A 15,037-nucleotide genomic window follows, 5' to 3' on the forward strand; every position below is an offset into this window, starting at 1 on the left:
CAAACCACACAAGAGTGCACTTTGTGCCCTGAGATGGAAGATGGAAGAGATAAGCCAGGCTAATGAAATGGATTTCTGTGTTATGAAATGGTGTTTGATTCTGATGCTTTTCCATTCAACCCAAGGACCCAAGCATCCTCTTATGTCAAAGGTCAATGCATGGGTCAATACGCTTAGCCCATTTTAGTCTTCATGAAGGTAAATGCTGATTTTATCAGTAACTGCTTGCCTTATACCAAGTCAGAGTGTAAGCTTATAGGGAAAACTCCCAAAGATAACCTTCCAGCTTTAAGCTATCACTCTTGCCGAGAGAATACAACACGAAGAATGTTAAAGACCTGCTACTGAAGGTAAACGTAAACTTCAGGAGCCGCTACATGGTAATGAAAAGATTCAGACTGCCAAAACTTTGAGGTATAGTACAACACAAATGTTTAATGTGTATAACACCATGACAGACCCTGACTAAGATAGTGTACCATAATGAGAACTTGCACTCTAAATGACTGTACATTGTGTTTTACTGAAAGTCTGAAAAACACTTGTCCTATGTGTCCTGGCTCAAGTGGCCCCAATTTCTATGTTCCAGAAAACTCCTTTATAAAGGCCCTTTGCCCTGGTAATTTCTATGTTCCAGAAAACTCCTTTATAAAGGCCCTTTGGCCTGGTAATTTCTATGTTCCAGAAAACTCCTTTATAAAGGCCCTTTGGCCTGGTAATTTCTATGTTCCAGAAAACTCCTTTATAATGGCCCTTTGGCTTGGTAATTTCTATGATCCAAAATACTCCTTTATAAAGGCCCTTTGCCCTGGTAATTTCTATGTTCCAGATAACTCCTTTATAAAGGCCCTTTGCCCTGGTCATTTCTATGTTCCAGATAACTCCTTTATAAAGGCCCTTTGCCCTGGTAATTTCTATGTTCCAGATAACTCCTTTATAAAGGCCCTTTGGCCTGAGCAGCACTGTGTGCCTGAGGACTAATAGGATCTCCTTTACGCCACCAACCCCTGTGGCCGTGTTTAGCAACAACAAAGCCTCCCTAATGGGCTCCCATTTCCCACTACTAACACAGGTTTAATAGCAGTGTGTGTGTTCTCTCCCTGCTCCCCATCTCAGTGGGACACCCTTCCCCTCTCTCCCTGTGGGCTCTCTCTCACACAGAGGCAGTCTGGGAAGGCATCTCCCCTCCGCCTCGCTACGCAGTGATGTCATGGGGAGCGCTCTCTTTTTACGAGCGCAGCTCTGTGATCTCTGGCGGAGATCAATTAGCTGAGCAATCAGGCCTCCCCTGCTTTTGTGTGAGTAACTCCTCGTAAAACAGAGCGGTTGCCTGGCGACCAGGCACGTGGCGTCTCAACAAAAACAGCCACCCAATGTCAGGCCAAGCCATGCTCTAAGAACGAAGGCAGAATTAAACCGTGGTTCTCCTGTTCTGAGCATAACATTAGCTAATCTAATGTAACATTAGCGGAGTTCCATCCAGTTTGATGGGTGGTGACTGGTGCTACTGTCAAAACCAGTTGTTAATTGGCCTAAACGATGCCAGTCTACTGCACACAAGATGTCATAACCATGGAGAAGTTCGGGTTGGATCCATGTTGTCTGAGAGTTCATTGGAAGCCTCTCAAAAACCATTGTTGATCTCAATGACAATGTTTGTGTTAGCCATCTTTCCCAAGTACTCCTTTGCTCGTGTTATCAGTTAAAAAGGCATAGCTACTGTATGGTATGTCGCCTTGTCCTTTTAGAATAGCTCAAGTGGAACCACACATCACCTACACATGAACCCACAGAGACTGCTCTGTATCACAACCCTTAACAACAAGAAAAAAGACCTGACACTATGGAACAGCAAAATTGTATAATTGTGCAATCAGTAATAGCCAGAGAGCTCTGCTCCCTCCCCTCAACAACTAGTTGTGGTGCCAATGATAATACACCGTGTCTTGTGAATAATAATATATAATGAGCAGCATATCTCAGTCCATTTATCCTGTCTGCACAGGACTGGGAACAGGACGAGAGCAGGCAGGAGATCACCTCAGTGGAAATTAACTCGCTATCAAACAGAGCCCAATCAAACTGCTACTCTCCAAATCCACAGACCTGTTCTCATGGCCTCTGGTCTGAATGAGTCACGATCTATTTAAGCTCTCCAGGTCCCCACAGTCAGGAGTCCTCATCACCTCCGGGGAGCTACTTATGAATGATAAAGGTCACTAAGACTTAGCGTGTGGATTAGACGTTAGCGGCCGCACTAAGGGTAATTGTGTCTTATGTGAACTCCGCTGCTGCCTGGACGGTCAATGTGAGAAAACATTGGACTATAACATTTCCAATTAAAGTTTCAGGCTGACATGCTAATGGCAGAGCATCCTGTGGTGTCATGAGCTGCCGGGCGGTGGAAGAAAATAAACAAGTGTATATGGGGGGGGGGATGTCGGTTTGACGGGTCGTCTGGGGAGCATTTCCGCTTTAGCGTATGTACTGTACAACACCGGTGAGGAAACACGCCAGCATGAAATATACCTCAGTGCTGGCGCAGCGGTCTAAGGCACTGCATCTCAGTGCTAGAGGCGTCACTACAGACCTTGGTTCGATTCCAGGCTGTATCGCAACCGGGTGTGATTGGGAGTCCCATAGGGCGGTGCACAATTGGCCTAGCATCGTCTGGGTAAGGGTTTGGCCGGGGTAGACCGTCAGTGTAAATAAGAATTTGTTCTTAACTGACTTGCCTAGTTAAATAAAGGTAAAATATAGGTGATGTAATCATCTTATGAACAACTTCTTAATTTCTGGTTTATTTGTCTATATTTTGTCTGCGTAGGTGTTTATTTTCATAACTGTACTGTATTACATCACATTTACATTTTAGTCATTTAGCAGACGCTCTTATCCAGAGCAACTTACAGTAGTGAATACATACATTTCCATTTCATGCATTTTTTTTTATTTTAATTTTTTGTACTGGCCCCCCGTGGGAATCGAACCCACAACCCTGGCGTTGCACACACCATGCTGGCGTTGCAAACACCATGCTCTACCAACTGAGTCACAGGGAAGGCGTCCAGTGTGTAAGTAAAGAAACCAAGTGACAGGGGAGGCTGTTCCTTTCCTTCCCCAGGTTTATTTCTTTGAGTTTATGAGAGAGGTGATGTAAAATCCTTTGCTTACTTAGCTCAATAAGCAAAGTTTACACTCTTCTTGAACTTTCACAATGGTCAGTTGATGAGAGGTACGGCTCAAGTTCTTCTTGACTTACTCCAAATGTGTATAGCAACATCCACTACACCAGCCCTAACGCAGCACAAACAATAAATATATATATATATATATATTAGTGAACAGAGGTCACAAGTCAGTCACATAATGTACTGAGGTGTTAGACAGGCAGTTCAACAGATGTGCGGCATTATAGCTCATCCACTCCTCATCTCATCTCTGAGACTTTCCTTCTGAGATCCATGCGGTCATGGTCCAGGGAGCGACCCTCTCCTGGTGCAGATGTCATCATCCTTCATTGCCTTCCATTCCTCCCCCCAAGATTTCCCTGTCCTTGGTGGATGTTAACAAGCCTCCACGCTGCTTTATTGGAATGCAGCAGCTCCACAGTGGGGACCTTTCGTCAGTGTAATTTACTGGGCGTGAAAATAACTTCAGTTGGTGGTGAGGTGGGCATGACATAGAGGGGGGCAAAGAAGAGAGGCAAAGAAGGTCCACAACAGCCAATGAAGATCAGGAGATTAATTAATTCTGCACATCCATGAACACAACATCTACACACAGCCTCTGTCATATCCTGGCTTATAGGTCCCTTTCACCTTTCTTCTTCTTCTTCTTATTCCATGTCCTGAGGCTGGAGGTGTCAGCGATCAGAATGTAAACAGGCTCTGGTGTGGTGAAGTGTGTGGTCAGAGGGGAGTCTCTCATTCATTCAGTCTCCAGATCAGAGGAGATATACTAGAAAGCTTGCAGTGAACATCTCCTGCCATGGGCACTCTGGGACTTTGGGGGGCTGCGGTGCGGTGGGCCCACTGTCCAATCCTCCCCACAGCGCGGGGAGCATTTTTTTAGCGTTCTGCTACACGCGCCCTCCACACTGTCTCCCCTGTGGTGGAGAGCGAGCGAGTAGAAATCCGCTGTGCTGTAAATCATAAACGATGATCCATCGTAACCCTGACATGTTTATTGGGCTTTTCTCCCCTTTTCTCCATGGGCTCATTTCTAACCACGCAAACTCCCGATGTTAAAATCTCCCTCAAATATGTTTTATGTTTTCAAATGTGTCAGGCCAGCCATTTTATTTCTCAATAATCAGAGGATCATTAAAGGTCCTTATCCCAGTGGTGTTGGAGGCTTTCCGTTTAGTGGCTTGTTAAGCTTTCTCTATTAATCAAAACAGGTGGAAAGCTCATAATGTGAGATAAATGAGGAAATGTTTTAGCTCTTTTCCCAGCTTGCCTTGGGAAAAGGGACTGAGCAGTTCCATTCTGGTAAGAGAAAAGAAAATGTTATGGAATAATTGTTAATGATTGTTTTCGTGGAAACACTGAGAAGTCATTGTGAGTTGTGTTATTTCATACTAATTTCACTAAAGTCCCAAAGTTTGTTCTGGATGCTAGGTGGCTTTCAGGAGATGGAATTGGGCTGGAGAGGAAAAGGCAGGGTTCCTCCTTCTGCACGCCAACGTTTTGTTATCTTAGGGAACCCAATGAACCTACCGTAACTACGTCCTGAGCCAGATAGAAAATACACCAATCTAACCTGTACGTTTGAACCGTCTGGTTCCAATCACTGTCAGATACAGTTGAATCCAATACATTTCACATAGACTTACATCACATTGATGTCTGTCATTTCTGTCACTTTCACTTAGGTCAGAATTATCAACTTCTCTCCAGACAAGATATCACAGAACTGTCTGGCTTTTCACAATGACTTATTCAGATCAGACAGTTCCAATATGTGTTTCATTGTAACACTATGTGCTACAGGCTTGTTATGTTGGTTTTTCTGTCAGTTGTGAGTGATTGGAGACCAAGACAAACTTAGCGTCATTAAAGAAACTGCTCTTCGGTGAGAAGCCAAACCTAGAATGAAACAATAAAATAAGCTTAAAAGTCAACCAGGGCTTGTTAATGATCTTTGTGGGGGTAATTTAAACTGGAATGCAGTGTATATATGACATGTTAACTTTAAGGGTTTAGTGTAATTTATGCAATTCCCTGAGATACGGAGTGGAAACCCTTCTGAACCTACTGGCCACTGTTTTATTTACTGTTTTCATTGTGATTTGAACATGGACACTGAGGTTGTGGCCTGGAAGTTGCTGTGACCTGTAAGGTCATTGAAATGGTCATGTCTCCTTTGAAACTTCTCCATCTGTTGATGGGATGGGTCAAGTCCACCATTTTGGGTTTGATACGTGTTGAGGAAATGTGCCCCCAGTGCCCCTGTGACAACAATTTTGGACCCCCTTGTGGCCCCCCTAAATGTGGAGTATGAAATCATTTTTACATAACTCATTTTTGCTATCGTTCTTTTTTTACATCCGTTATTAGACAGTGGCAACGATGATGATTATGAACATGGTCTTTTGCCTGCTAATGCCTGCAATGCAGTGAAGAAAACAATATGACAACAATAACGTCTAATGTAACTGGCCCCTCTAACAGTACAACTGGCCCCAGCTTGGCCCCCCCAGTTGAAATGGTCTAGAACCACCACTGCACAGCACCACAGCAGGAGGAGGAGGAGGAGGAGTGTGATTGATGAATCCCCAGGTTTTTACTTCTTGCAGCAGATGGAACCCTGGGATATTTACAGTTCTGTGGGGAAGGAGGGGGGTCTGGTAGCCATTGTCCTCAAGCCCTACTGATTATATCCTACTGTTATTTATCCCCCTGGATTTCCCCCTAAATCCACTAAGTGGTTCCTTATTCGGAGAAAGGAATTGGTTGGTCACTGGGGTATGGGAGAAAGACATGTTGTGTCGGGGGTGACTGAAATCAATTTAAAAGTACTGAAGACCCTTGGATAGGCCCAAGCAGAAGTTATTTGGACAAATAAATAAAAGTGGGAACAACTCCATTTCCTTATCACGGCGGTGATTGGGTCTGCTGTTTGTTTTACAATGTTCTGGAGAGAAGTGGCTTTTAATGAGGAGGATGAGAAGAGTCGCTGAAGTCATTCTGAGAAGTGTTTTTTAATGAAGAGGACGAGAAGAGTCGCTGAAGTTGTTCTGGAGAGAAGTGGTTGAGGAGGACGAGAAGAGTCGCTGAAGTCGTTCTGGAGAGAAGTGTTTTTTAATGAGGAGGACGAGAAGAGTCGCTGAAGTTGTTCTGAGAAGTGGTTTTTAATGAGGAGGACGAGAAGAGTCGCTGAAGTTGATCTGGAGAGAAGTGGTTTTTAATGAGGAGGACGAGAAGAGTCGCTGAAGTTGTTCTGAGAAGTGGTTTTTAATGAGGAGGACGAGAAGAGGTTGCTGAAGTCGTTCTGGAGAGAAGTGTTTTTTAATGAGGAGGACGAGAAGAGTCGCTGAAGTTGTTCTGAGAAGTGGTTTTTAATGAGGAGGACGAGAAGAGTTGCTGAAGTCGATCTGGAGAGAAGTGTTTTTTAATGAGGAGGACGAGAAGAGGTTGCTGAAGTCGTTCTGGAGAGAAGTGTTTTTTAATGTCTTCCCTGTGGCTCAGTTGGTATAGCATGGTGTTTGCAATGCCAGCATGGTGTGTGCAATGCCAGGGTTGTGGGTTTGATTCCCATGGGGGGCTAGTACAAAAAAAAATGCATGAAATGAAATGTATGCATTCACTACTGTAAGTCGCTCTGGATAAGAGCGTCTGCTAAATTACTAAAATGTAAACGTAATGAGGAGGTCGCTGAAGTCGTTCTGAAAAGTGGTTTTCAATGAGGAGGACGAGAAGAGGTCGTTCTGGAGAGAAGTGGTTTTTAATGAGGAGGACGAGAAGAGTCGCTGAAGTTCTTCTGAGAAGTGGTTTTCAATGAGGAGGACAAGAAGAGTCGCTGAAGTCGATCTGGAGAGAAGTGTTTTTTAATGAGGAGGACGAGAAGAGTCGCTGAAGTCGATCTGGAGAGAAGTGGTTTTTAATGAGGAGGACGAGAAGAGTCGCTGAAGTTGTTCTGGAGAGAAGTGGTTTTTAATGAGGAGGACGAGAAGAGTCGCTGAAGTCGATCTGGAGAGAAGTGGTTTTTAATGAGGAGGACGAGAAGAGTCGCTGAAGTCTGCACATGTGAACTGAACAGAGATAAGTTTTACAATTAGAAGCTATACGAGCTTTGCTGTATCTGAAGATACGTTTTCCAGCTGAAATTATTTGAGTGTTGATACAGCACTAAAATGCAACAGTATGGATCAGTCAAACATTTTTACTTCGACTTGTTGGTCCAGTTTGTTGGTGTAAAAGCAACAGTTGCTGGAAAACTCCTTAGCTCTGACGCAAACCACATGGTGAAAACGAAAAGCCTCCTGCTGACAGTCTCAGATTCTAATGAGTCAAGCCTTCGTTCAGCCATAATAGAGCTAGTTGCCATTTGTTGTTTTTGTCATTTAGTTTAAAAGGCCCTGTATCCACATAACAGCAGAGAGGATGGCATCAGCCAAGAGGCGTTAGCGCGGCTTCTACTGGGAGTTTCACAATGCTGAGGTAATAGGGTAATTGCGATAACCAGCCATGCCATTTCACAGGGAAGTGTGTGTGTGCGTGTGTGGGCAGGGGGTGGTAACGTCCCAGTACTGGCTGTGTTGGGTGGCAGTACAGTGGGGGAGCTGGTGGGGGGGTATGTAGCTGAGTGGTGGTGCGCGGAGCGTGTCATTTCATTGGGCCATTAATCATTCCCAGACTCCCCAGCTCCAGCGCCGCGTAGGGGCTCCATGCGCTCACACTCAAACTAGGTGGTCCTGTCGCCGCTGCCGTGGCAGCCCAGGCGGGCAGAGGGTGGCGGAGGTTAAACCCATGTAGGTTAAACACGCAAACACACACACACACATCAGGTTCCCATGCCTATGTCAACAGATACACCTAAACAACACACACAGATAAACGAATACACATTCATTCCATCACACACGGTTATCAACAGATATAAATATTGCTTATTTGCTTGTTTTGACAGAAGTGGCAATCTCTTCCTTGGCTTCTCTTCAGACACTAGAATATAATACCATCTAGCAACCAGTGTAACACTATTTAATCCCTCTCCATCCTCCACATCCCCCTGTTCTCTACTTTGGAATTACAAGACTACAGATTTTATTCTGGGGGACAGTTTATATGCCAACACAGGATGGATGTATGGTAGACAGGCTCCCAGCTCTACCTGTGTGCTCCCTCTCCTCTGTTGACCATTGAGAACCCTTGTATATTTAAGCCTGTATTTATTTAAGCCACCCCCCAGCATCACTAATGTACCTCAGCATTGTTACCCCATAGAGACAATGAGGTCACAGATTAGCAACGTGTGCGGCTGTTCCATTTAGTTGCCAGAGCCACCTGTCTCCGTTTTCACTGTGAGATCTCTGAATTATACAGTCTCTACAATTTCCTCTTGGCTTGTGATACAGCACCTCAAGCATTCATAATATGACCTGTGATATGTATAATGCAACACTTGTCAGCAGTTATCATGTGTTAGTAACACTAGACAATGCATTGACTGTTTCAGGACCTGAAGAGATGAGGGTGCCCACCCAGATTAACAGCGACTGGATCTGAATGTCCTCTGACACGCTGAAGCAGTGTGAAAGGACCCCTCATGGTCCTCTGACACGCTGAAGCAGTGTGAAAGGACCCCTCATGGTCCTCTGACACGCTGAAGCAGTGTGAAAGGACCCCTCATGGTCCTCTGACACGCTGAAGCAGTGTGAAATGACCCTCATGGTCCTCTGACACGCTGAAGCAGTGTGAAATGACCCTCATGGTCCTCTGACACGCTGAAGCAGTGTGAAATGACCCCTCATGGTCCTCTGACACGCTGAAGCAGTGTGAAAGGACCCCTCATGGTCCTCTGACACGCTGAAGCAGTGTGAAAGGACCCCTCATGGTCCTCTGACACGCTGAAGCAGTGTGAAAGGACCCCTCATGGTCCTCTGACACGCTGAAGCAGTGTGAAATGACCCTCATGGTCCTCTGACACGCTGAAGCAGTGTGAAATGACCCCTCATGGTCCTCTGACGTCAGAGTCAAGAGAAAAGGAATCATAAACCAAAGCTAACATTTCCTTCCAAATGTTGAGGGCCACCTCTCCAAACCGCCGTCCACAACATAGCCATAGAATATTTTCTCTATTGTCTTAAAAGCCAGAGTAAAGCCTCATTGGCTCTACGTTCATGTCTGTCTTGAATTATAAGCTCAACAAAACAAAATCCCCCAAAACATGAAGCATTTGCCCAGAGGACACTGGATTCCACCAGAGCTTGGATTCTGAGATCTCAAAAATATACGTCTTTGTTTTTTAGTCTCTCTGTATACAGTGAAACCTCCCAGCTCACCACAGCCACACAGGCTGATGTGCCAAAAAGACTGTCCTGCAGGCCCATCATATGGAGATACACTGTAGTTTCCACTTCAGTTACAGAACAGAATTAGTCTGGGGATGATTGGAATGAGTAACAGCCCAAATGTACTGCTATTCATTACCTTGTTAGCATAGAGGTTCATCGTGTGGACTTTTAGAACTCCTGATATTGACCGCAGATTCTTTCATTTTCTTAAGACTGCAAATTTGACGTTTTTTTTATATACAGTAAGTGTCTCTACAAATGTGCATACCATAATTTTTCCTTAAAGAATCACAGAGGCCAAACAATGTACACATTTCCCTCCTGGCACTGTGCTCCATACTCATGGTTTCACATGGGCCTAATGATATGATTTTAGTCTAAGTGCAGTCTAACTGACCTTCTGTTCCCAGTGGGGTGTTTAAAGGTGTCTGAGTTTTCATCTGTCTGTGAGAGACTCCCAATACTGACCTGGCTGCAACCCACCTGCTTCTGATTAACTGCTCAAAAAGCTCTCCTGCTGCATGTACTTGTTTTCATTTTTGTGTTTTCTTTTATTGGTTATTTTTCTCTTTCATTCAAAAAACATTTATTTTACAGAGATTCATTTTTAGGTCTGCATGGCAAATTTCCTGTTGCTTGGTACCCATAATTGAATGGTGCATTCTTTCAGCCCATGAGACCTTTCTTTGATAGCTGTGTTCACGAATATACACTGTATTCTATGAAAACAAGTAACTATCCATACAAAACAAGTAACTATCCATACAAAACAAGTAACTATCCATACAAAACAAGTAACTATCCATACAAAACAAGTAACTATCCATACAAAACAAGTAACTATCCATACAAAACAAGTAACTCAATAAAGTGAAAGCATTTCAGTGGTTATTTGCTCCAATATACTTTCACTTAATATGCTACATTCTTTAACCAACAAAATATTTGTTAAAACAGATCAAATAAAGGTTATTAACATAATAGAAATAACAATCATATAAAACTATTCAAAATAGGGATGAATAACTTGAAAAATCAAAACCTACAAACATGTCACCAAATCCAGATGGACCAAACCCCTGGCAGTAGATGATGGCTGCTTGGGGCCGAAGAGTTCCTCTACAAGAACATCTATGACATCATCTTTTCAAGAAGTTCTTTTTCCTGTCACATGGGCTACAAAGGAAGCGGAATGAGACCCAGATGGTGGGCAGCCGCGGCCTCGACCCAGACTGGCAGCCCAGGGGAAGACAGCAGGACTGGAGTCAGCAGAAACAATGTCAATGGTCCTAGTCAGCCACATGGAGAAAGAACAGGCCTGCAGAGAGACTCACTGAGCTGCTGCACACGTAGTGAAGGCCTCGTCAACATGGGGTCAAAGCAGAGGTCTGGGATTTGTTGGAGCCTGTCTCCTCTTCACTTTTTACCAAACAGGTGGGATAGCTCAACCAGAGATATCACAGTTTAAACAAAGCTCTGTTCTATAACAGGGTCTTTTGGCTGAACAACCTCTGCAGTAGAACATGAACTTCTACTTTTAAAATGCTCTCTCTAAACTGTTTCCTTTGAGACATAGTGAACGCAATCCAGTGGGCTTTCAGGGTGATTTAAGAGCTCACATAAAGATTCAGCATACTTTGACGCTATTTTTAGTGTTAGTCCAACACAAGTATGTGCTGGACCTCCCGGGAGGAGAGCCTGTGGGATATTGATATAATCACATCCAATTCAACATCCCTGTAGGTGGTAGACATGTCAGTCCAAACCAAGAATGACTTCTGTTTCTGTCCGATAGCTGCCAAATACTTTCAACAGTGTACAAAACATACTGATAACAATTAGAGGGAAAAAAGAATCTTACGAGAGAGTGTGGCTGTTTCATAGGTTTGTCAGAAAGGGAACACAGGTGCATGACATGCATTGTTTGTATCCTATTTCAATCTACATGTAAATTCACTTTTGTCCTTTCCTGTAATATGTACTATAAACCAGGGGGTTGGACATTTACTTTTCAATTGCTTTCTCTCTCTGGTTCTTTGTGACAGGCTCTTTGTTATGTTGATAGTTTAGGGGGGTTGGACACATGCAGAGATCTGTGTAAGGCAACAGGTCAAACATGGCGGAGGAGCCAGTGGCAAGTGACTGATACTACCCCTCTGCCAGAGAATCCCAGCTCAGAGAGAAAACAAGGCCATGCTGAATTACCAGGCCTTGGCAGGAACTTTCAAACTCTCCCTCTACATCAGTGGGCCAAAAGCCTATAACATACATTAAAGAGGAGAACATGAAATCAATAACTATGCTTGGATGCACAAATGCTCCACAACTGTAAAAGCCTGGTAAGGTCAAGGCCCCCTCTCAATGAAATAATAGCGTTGCATTTAACCTCTGTTCAAAACAAAGTTCAAATTGAACAAGTGCAAAATTACACGTATGAGTGACTAAGGCTACCATTTTCAACTTGCCTCAAAAGCCACTTGGCAGGCAAGTCTTTCCCACAGTTTCCTTCACACCCCATCAGTCAACGAAGTGAGGAGAGTAGGTCTGACGTGAAAGGGTCAATGCTACGCTGTGCATGGTTGGAATACAAAGCAGCTGTGATGAATTTAAGAGATGTGCCTCTTCTGGAAGAGAAAATCTGATGGTCAGGGGAGGAGCCAATTCTCTGTGTGTATTTATCTCCATTTATCTCTTCAATGATAAACCAATCACTGGCCATTGGGGGTGTGGTGGCAACAGATGAAGCTGATCATGGAGATGTATTTTGTCATAGCATCTAAGATGCAAAATGAAAGGCAAATCCAATCAGGAAGATTTGAATTTGGTTTAAATTAACTAACTTGCTTTGCATGCCACATCATTGGATGGGAATGCAATGAGGGGGTAACGGCTGCCAATAAGAATGCATTTCCACTAAATATGATGGCTTCCCTGCATGCAAAGCCATGGGAAATGGATATTGTTTTACTTCCCCAGTGCAGCACCTGCAGTGTAGCCAACGACTCTCCCATATCCACATCTCTCTCTTTCTCTCCACTTCTCTCTTTATCTCTCTGTCTCTCCATCACTATCTGTCTTTCTATCTCTCTCTCTGTCTTTACACTTCTCTCTCTCAACTTTCTCTCTCTCTACCTCTCTCTGTGTCTCTCCATCTCTCTCTGTCTCTCCATCTCTCTTTCTGTCTCTCCACTTCTCTCTGTCTCTCCACTTCTTTCTCTCTCCACCTCTCTGTCTCTCCACCTCTCTCTGTCTCTCCACCTCTCTCTGTCTCTCCACCTATCTCTCTATGTCTCTCCACTTTTCTCTCTCTCTATGTCTCTGCACTTCTGTCTCTCTCTCTCTCTCTCTCTCTCTCTCTCTCTCTCCACTTCTCTCTCTCCACCTCTCTTTGTGTCTCTCCATCTCTCTGTCTCTCCACTTCTCTCTCTGTCTTTCAACCTCTCTCTCTGTCTTTCTGATAGTACTCAAAGTCAGAGGCCAACCGGAATCCCAGAAAGATCCTTAGCAGCAGCCATTCTGAGCCTCTTTAGCCAGACCACTGAGCTGGGCTGTATCCCAGTGAATAACAGCCTCCCTCGCCCATTCTACACAACAAGGTGTCAAGCAACCCTTATTATTCCCTTCCCTTGGACTGCATGCTTATTCTGCCTGTTCTGACGCTTTATCTAATGACACTGCTGACATAGAAAGTGAGGTGGTGAAAGGGGCCTCATTCTGACAGCATGATGGATGCCACAAGTGACAACCTTTTGTTTCAGTAAAACACACTGACATGCTGGCCCTGCACAGGCAAAATGCAGAGGGCAAGGGGAACAACTTGTTCACTTGTTCTGTGTCATTGAACAAACCATGGCAGTGTCAGAACTTGTTTCTTTTCCAGGTTTTGGTTCACTGTAGATGAGGTTCGTTCTGTGTGGTACTGTTTATATGCTGTGTGGTACTGTTGATACAAGCACCCAGATCTGTTGAAAAATATACTCTACTGATGGAATTAAACTTAGCTCTGGTTTCAAAGTACCTCATGTTTTGTCCCTTTCTGAGTAGTTGACTTGGCCCAAAGTGACAGTTTATTCTCTATGTGCCAAAAATGTCAATAAAACCACCTTAATCGCCCATCCAATCTGGTAAAAGCACCTGCTTACGGAAACACAACATGCCTCTGCGGTCTATCTCTGCAGCGACAATGTTTCCTTCCTATTGAACTGCTACTACAATCGGAAACGCTGCTCAAAATGCAGTTACGCACTTGGGCACCCGCACTTCCTTTGGAGAAATAATTTCCTGCCTTTTCTTTCAGGGATTATTTCTGAGAGTAAAATATAAACCTAGTTAAAGCATTTAGACTAAACAGTAATCATGTGTTTTTCATGTCCTCCAAAATGGATAGTATGCCAAGAGGCCCTGTTTCTAAATGTATTTACATATGATCTTTTTTTTTTTTTTTTTTTTTTGGGGGGGATTTCCATTTTTTGATATCAATATCTAACAATTTTACTCTCCAATGACTTATGTAGTTACATACCTTTATCTATGATGTGTTGTTCTAAACAATCCAAACATGTCATTGTCATGGTTGGTGTCAACTCAGTCAATTCATGAGATGAAATACTATTCAATTTATGAATTGAAAATTGTCCATTATTTTTAAAGGAGGATGAAGTTCATTAATTCAGTGATTTAAATGTTAATTAATCCAAGGCTAGTCAAAAGTTGATGAGTATTACAGTGCATTTTGATATGAGTGTAACATATTATATCATAAAACAACGTTTTTAAAAATGTAATTAGGCCAACACATTGTGGTAAAAAAATTTTTAAATACGTTTTGCATAAATCATTGCAATGTGTAGCTAATCAGCGTTTGGTTTTATGTGGGTAACTGTTTGTAAATTAAACTAACTATGCCATTACATTTTTGTATGGTCGTTTGAGTTATAAAAACAAAGTTTGGAACACGGACCAGGCCTCACTTTATTAAATTCAAAGCATTCAATTAAATATTTATTTTTACATTAACACAATAAGTTGGTTATAGGCTACAACATTTGATATAAATGATGCGGACTTTTTCAAATTGGTTGATATACCTGAATAAAATCCCCTCCTCATAATTACTGTGGTTTTGCCATTTTGATTCGTTATCAAATAGGGCATATTTGAACAGGGTAATTCATTTACTGGTGTAATTTACGAACGCACGGTGCATTAGTTTTATTTGACACAATTAAACGATTTAAATAAAACTAATTAGCCAAAAACAATCGGTGGTTTACAAAGCCTAATTCATATTGGATCAATGTGAGATGCTTAAATTGAATTTAAGAAACGGAATAATGAACAAATCAGGTCTGCGTTAGACTATGCGTAAAATGCGTTTTTCTAGGCATTATAAGAAACATGGGCAATCACACAAAATACTTTAGATCATTATGAGTCTTGCAATTTAGAAAGTACATTTAAATCTCGAAAAAATACGTTATAGCGCAAAGCTTTGGGTTATAAAGGTAAATAGTTGAC

General features: G+C 43.0%; 1 protein-coding gene across 1 annotated transcript in view; it reads right to left on the minus strand.

The window, feature by feature from the left end:
* The window catches only part of LOC106607062 (netrin-1), a 43,481-nt gene that overhangs the window by 27,402 nt on the left and 1,042 nt on the right, over positions 1-15,037 (minus strand).

The sequence above is a fragment of the Salmo salar genome, chromosome ssa06, assembly GCF_905237065.1.
Source record: "Salmo salar chromosome ssa06, Ssal_v3.1, whole genome shotgun sequence".
NCBI classification, from domain to species: domain Eukaryota; kingdom Metazoa; phylum Chordata; class Actinopteri; order Salmoniformes; family Salmonidae; genus Salmo; species Salmo salar.